Below are 5,599 nucleotides of genomic sequence, written 5' to 3' on the forward strand. Positions count from 1 at the left end.
TTAACCTTTCACGTGTGCCTGCAGTAGAGCATTGATACGTCCTTTTAAGCGCGCGGGTGAGGACCCACAGTCAGGCACCCCGTTTTGTATCAGGGTTGCTCTACAACATGTAGAAGGTTGTACCATCTGGATTTGTGTAATTATACTCCATGACAAACAAGTGAACAGACAAAATGGTGTAACACCACGGTTCTTAGAAGGTGTCTCCATCCTTAAACAAAGTGTAACTATAGTTAAACTGTGGTCCATCCTTATCATGGAATACTATTCAGCGTTTGAAAAAAAAAGGAAAATAAATTATTGACACACAATGTGAATGAAACTCTGTTATAGAGCAGGGAGAGGGGCAGCCCAAACCCCGCAAACCTGCCTATTCTAAATGGGTTCTGCCATCCGCCGCACCAACACAAAACATATGAGACTTTAATGGGAAGGAACTTTAATAAAACTAGGAGACAATACAGGTAAGGCAAAGAATCTAGTTTCTAAATGAAGCACCCAAAGTTACCTGTCCCCTCGTGGGTAAAAGTCCATCCAAATGGGATTGGCCCAGAGCAAGGCCCCAAAGCCTGCCACAAGTCTAAAGCATCTTCCAGTGGGGACCCACAGAAAAGGGCCAGAAACAACCAGACAAGCCCGGAAGGAAAAGAGCAAAATCAACATCAAGATAAAAGCTGCCACTGTCACCTCCCCACGGGTCTCACCCACATCTGTGTCACCCAGTCCATGACCAAAAGACAAGCGCAGTTTCTTCACGTGTCTCTAGGCTCCATGCGCCTCCTCCAGGTCTCCTGGCTCCATCCTGCTCCTTCCTTCCTCAGTCTCTTCTGCAGCTTCTCCTCTTCCTGCTCAGCTCCACCCTCCCTTGGATGGGGCAGGGAACCTCCCCCTTTCCTGGGGACCACGCTGTTACAACTCCAGAAAATTATGCTGCAAAGGGGAAAGAAATTCCAGCAGGTTATATACTACGTGGTCCAAATAGACAACATTTTTAACTTCCTTTTTCATTCGAATATATAATATTTTTGAAATGATAATGTTTTACAAATGGAGAGCCCACTAATATATAGTTGCTAGAAGTCAGGGGTAATTGGGAAGGTTGGGGGATGAAGAATCTAGAGTTCTTTCCCACCAACTCCAGTAGGACCAGCAAAGTCCTGACATTTCCCCATGCCAGAGCCAGGAGGTAGAAAGAGCAAAGAGGAGCTGTTGGTCTTTAAACAAAAGGTCCAATTGGAGCCCTGAAGGACTCGTTTAAGTTGACCCTCCCTACACATAACAATATCCCCCACTTACTGAGCACCTGACATAGACAGCACAGTGTACATGTAAACTGCATACTCGATGCAAAGCTATCTACATAGCTTGTCTCATTTAATCCTTAAGCAACTCAACTAGCTAAATATTCATCATCCCCATTTTTAAGCCGGAGAAAGGAGACCCCTGGTTTCTTACATTGCTTAAGGCCAAACAGCCAAAAAATACCAGATCTTGATTAGAAGTCAATTCTGTAAGAGCTCCTGGCCAGGAATTTAGGGCAGAGGTTTTCAGCCAGTCTGGCCATTAAATCACCTGGAGCATTGGAAACTTTGCTCCGATAGTCAGATTTGATTTGATAGTCTGATTTGATTGGTAGGGACAGGGCCCAGGCATTGGAGTTTTTTGTCAAGGTGCCCAGGTAACTGTTCTAACCCAGTTTCGCAAACTTCATGTGGTGATTCATTAATGGGTGTTGAGAGCAACTGAATCTTTCCAGTCCAATCTTTTTTTTTTTTTCAATTTTTTTTATTTATTCATACAAGAACTGGGGTACAGGCCAGAAGTGTGGGGTGTGAGAGGACTCACCAAAGACAGAGCAGGGACCAGAACAGGCAGATTGACTGAAATACACTGCTGAGGGGAGCAGCAGGAGAGACAGGAGAGGTCTGCTGCACCACATGGGTTGCTCCCTGGCCTGGGATCGAACTCGTGCTGCAGTGGCTGGAAATAGTTTCATAGTGCGCTGCTTAACCCCTTGTGCCACCAGGGAGGACCCAGTCCAATCTTTTAAAGAGAAGAAAGGGACAGGGATATAGGATAGGATAGGATAGAAGAGACTGCATTACATATAGAAAAGGAAAATATTCTGGAAAGTCACATTTCAGAAGAGAGATCATGATAGGAAATGTATTTTTTAAAGATTTATTTTATTTATGCATATAAGAACTGGAGTGTAGGCGAGAGGTGTGGGGGGGTGAGAGGATTCTCCAGAGACAAAATGGGGAGCATAACAGGCGGATCCACTGAAATACACTGCTGAGGGGAGCAGAGGGCGCGACAGGAGAGGTCTGAGCCATGTGGGTCAGCTCCCTGGCAGGGATTGACCTCATGCCTCTGATAGAACTGAGACTTTAACCCCTGAGCCTCCAGGGAGGCCCCTGGAAAATGTATTTCTTACTGTGAATCAAGATCAAAAATGTTTGAAAGCTACTCTTTTATGACTTGATCAAATCATGAGTATAGGTGCATTCCATTTGGTCAATACAATGCTTTAAAAAGTCTAAATTAGTTGCCAGTATATGAATGGTATAGATTTCAATAAAGGAACTGAATTTCTGACTCTTTTTGAATGTGTTAATGGAAGTGTGGGGAAAACAGGGTCTACTGTCCAATATAAGGACCTAGAGAAAGGCATGAACTCTCCAGTTTACCTGAGGCCCCACTATTCCCCAATGTCTCCCAGACACTGACAACGGTTACTTATACAACCATCCTCTATTCATCCCTGGCTCCTGTTGTGCACTGAAGTTTGCCTTTCTCACCTAGAAATTGAACTCCACGTGAGCTAAGATTATTATTTCTGTTTTGGTTTTTATCATATTCCCAACGGATACCAGTACCGTCAGAAGTATGAGAGAGAAAGAGAGAATGCAAGCCAGTCAATCAAAAATTTTATTTTGTCCAGGCATGTCAAAGAATTAGCATAGGATTCTTTATCTTTCATCTCCAGACACTTAAGGCAGAGCAAGGCTCTGTTTAGAAAAAACACGACCCCTGTATTCAGATTTAGCAGCATGTCACTGTTAACCAGATTTAACAGCCATGTGGTGGGATAAAGATGTCTCTAATTCATCAAAGCATACATTATTTTTTCTTTATTGTTTTTTCTTTTTCACTTCACATAAAAGTGGCATGTTTGGGGGAGGTCACTGAGACAAACAGAGGCAAAAAAAAATCATGCTTGACCTTCCCTTCTGGGGTTAGCTGACATTCTCTCCACCTTGTCAACCTCAAAATGAATATTTGATGCTCCAAGGAGACAAAAAATAAGATTGAGGTGACATGAGCCACTGTTTCTTGGAATTAGGCATTTATAATTGGATGAGGTTTAAAAAAAAAAAAAAAGGAAACAGGAACACACACAATCTTTCCACTGCTGAGCCGGGATTCAATCGGCCTGGTCAGCAAAGCGAAGCTTTCTGTAAATAAACAAGCTGGGATCTTTCAAGGCCTTGGATTCTGGATGCCACTCTGGAGTCTTGCCTGGGCAGCCAACTTTTTCTGAGTCTGTTACGAAAGACTTCAAAAGCCAGACGCCCTGGTCATTTGGTTCTTGTAACTGGCAATTAGTACATACAATGCCTCCTCTTGCAAAAATGAAAGGCTGTGTCTGAAAAAAAATAGCCCCCCAGGATTAAAGAGGCCCTGGAATAAGACTGTGTGGACTTTGAGGCTCCACCTAGAGGTAGCAGCCGCCGCCTATCCTTTGAATGATTTCTCTAGCACCAGTTCACGCAAGGAAATTTTGTGGGGCTGTTTCAGCCAAGTACTGTCCAGAAGAGTCTGGCTCGAACTGATTTCTCCAAATCTCAGTCACTCACATAATGCCTTTGGGATTTTGGCCACAGCCGCAAACCACCTGATTATTATTGACTTAATATTTTTTCTTTAAATTGACTTACCATTTTAATTTACATTTCTTTCAAAAACGAAAGTTTACGTGATCTGCTTTTCTTCCTAACTCAATTGTGGTTTCCTCAGAAAGCTGAGATAATAGTCAGGAAACATCCTGACCCTTTGCCCCTCAAAGTGTGGTCCATGGAAATGCAGACTCTCAGGCACCAACTCAGACCTGCTGAAACAGAATCTCATTTTAAAAAGCCCCCCCTCCCCCGCCCCGAGCTGATTCATAGGCACACTGGACTTTGAGAAGCACAGGCCTGAGGGACCGAGTATAGAGCATGTCTCATGCACAGACAGGAAATCAGTGAAGGAGCCCAAGGAAGTCTAAGGAGCCTTAGAATTCTGCTGCCTTGGTGCAGAGCAGGCTGGGAGGGGCATGTGCACTCCCAAAATTGGACACTCAGAGTCCAATTTGGTAGCATTCTGTTTCCTTGCCCTACATTCTTAATCTATTTGGATATGGTGATGACCTCATTTTCTGATTCAGGAGGTGGGCACAAGATTTAGGTTTAGCCAGTGAGGATTTCCCTTTCTCCCTGGGCGCAGTGACTCGTTGAAGGATGCAGTTGTGATCCAAACCAAAAATTGGGGCTCAGTTCTTAAACTTTTGCCGGAACAGTTGCCTAAGAGATACTCATTCCTCTGGATTTGCTAAGAAGAGAGTAAGCCTGTAGCTTCTGGGGCTACTACTTGGTGAGTTTTTGCCTCAGAATAAAGCCAGCCCAGGAAGCAGTGACAAGACATGAAAAGAGAAACCAAAAGACATTGTTTCCTGGATCTTGCAATGCCAGAGCTGGATGCCCTAAACTTCTGGAAAGTGCAAGCCTATACATTTTTCCCTAGCTTTTTTTTCCTTCTTAGTTCTCTGTTACTCATAATTGACATATAAACATTTATCCACAACAAATGGCAGAAGAGATTACAGACATTGCTGTTGGCCTATTCAAAATACATTCTCCCAGGCCTCCCTGGTGGTGCAAGGGTTAAAGTCTCAGCGCTATCAAGTTATTGACAGCCACTGCAACCTAAGTTCATTTCCTGGCCTGGGAGCTGACCAACATGGTACAGCAGACCTCTCCGGTCTCACCTGCTGCCCCCGTTAGCAGTATGGGTTAGCTCCCTGGCCTGGGATCGAACTCAGGCCATCGCAGTGATAGTACAGACTCAACATCTAGGCCACCAGAGAGGCCTTTATTTCTCTTTAGAGGCCCAGCTGCTATCTGATAGCTCACATTAGCTCTGACTTGGTTATGTGCCCATCTGTGAACCAAACACTGAGGCAGGGGAAGAACATATGTTGGTTGACTTAAGTCAATCAGAACCCAAGCCTAGAGCACTGGGTGAGGTAAATGCTATCCCAAAACACAGGGGATGAGAGTATGGGAGTTAGTGCTTTGTGGTTCAATAAATAGTGACTAGGAGGCAGCAGCTCTGTAGCCCACTGTGCAGGTGTTTCTCTTCACCAGCTTTCTCCCTTTGCAAAGCAGCAGTGGCAGCTGCCAATGCTGCCCACCTGTGACCCGGCAGGCCTCTCTCTTTTTTTTTTTTTAAGATTTATTTATTTTATGCAAGAACTGGGGTACAGGTCAGAAGCAGGGGAGGGTGAGAGAATTCACCAGAGCCAGAGTGGGGAGCAGAACATGTAGAGTGACTGAAA

Source organism: Talpa europaea (assembly GCF_964194135.1).
Source record: "Talpa europaea genome assembly, chromosome: 11".
Taxonomy (NCBI): Eukaryota; Metazoa; Chordata; class Mammalia; order Eulipotyphla; family Talpidae; genus Talpa; species Talpa europaea.